The following is a 283-nucleotide window of genomic DNA, read 5'->3' as shown; positions in this document are numbered from 1 at the left end:
TGTGTTTTTAAAGGGATGTCAAATGCTGTCATTTTTCTGTAAAGCAAATTTACCTTGCCTTTAGGTATAAATAAAGTTACCTTACCTTACCTTACCTTACCTTACACCTCTGAAAGCATGATTAGCATTTTAGCTCCTGCCTCTCCTGCAGTGCTTTTACACTTTGAGCAGAGAAACTTCAGAGCATTTTGAGCACTTCTCATGTTTGTAGAGCAAAAGATGAAGCAGTTCTAATAGATCAGTTTCATCAGGCATAGTTTTATGAAGACAGCAGAGATGAAAG

The sequence above is a fragment of the Aulonocara stuartgranti genome (assembly GCF_965226115.1).
Source record: "Aulonocara stuartgranti genome assembly, chromosome: 7".
Taxonomy (NCBI): Eukaryota; Metazoa; Chordata; class Actinopteri; order Cichliformes; family Cichlidae; genus Aulonocara; species Aulonocara stuartgranti.
This window is presented reverse-complemented; position numbering follows the sequence as displayed.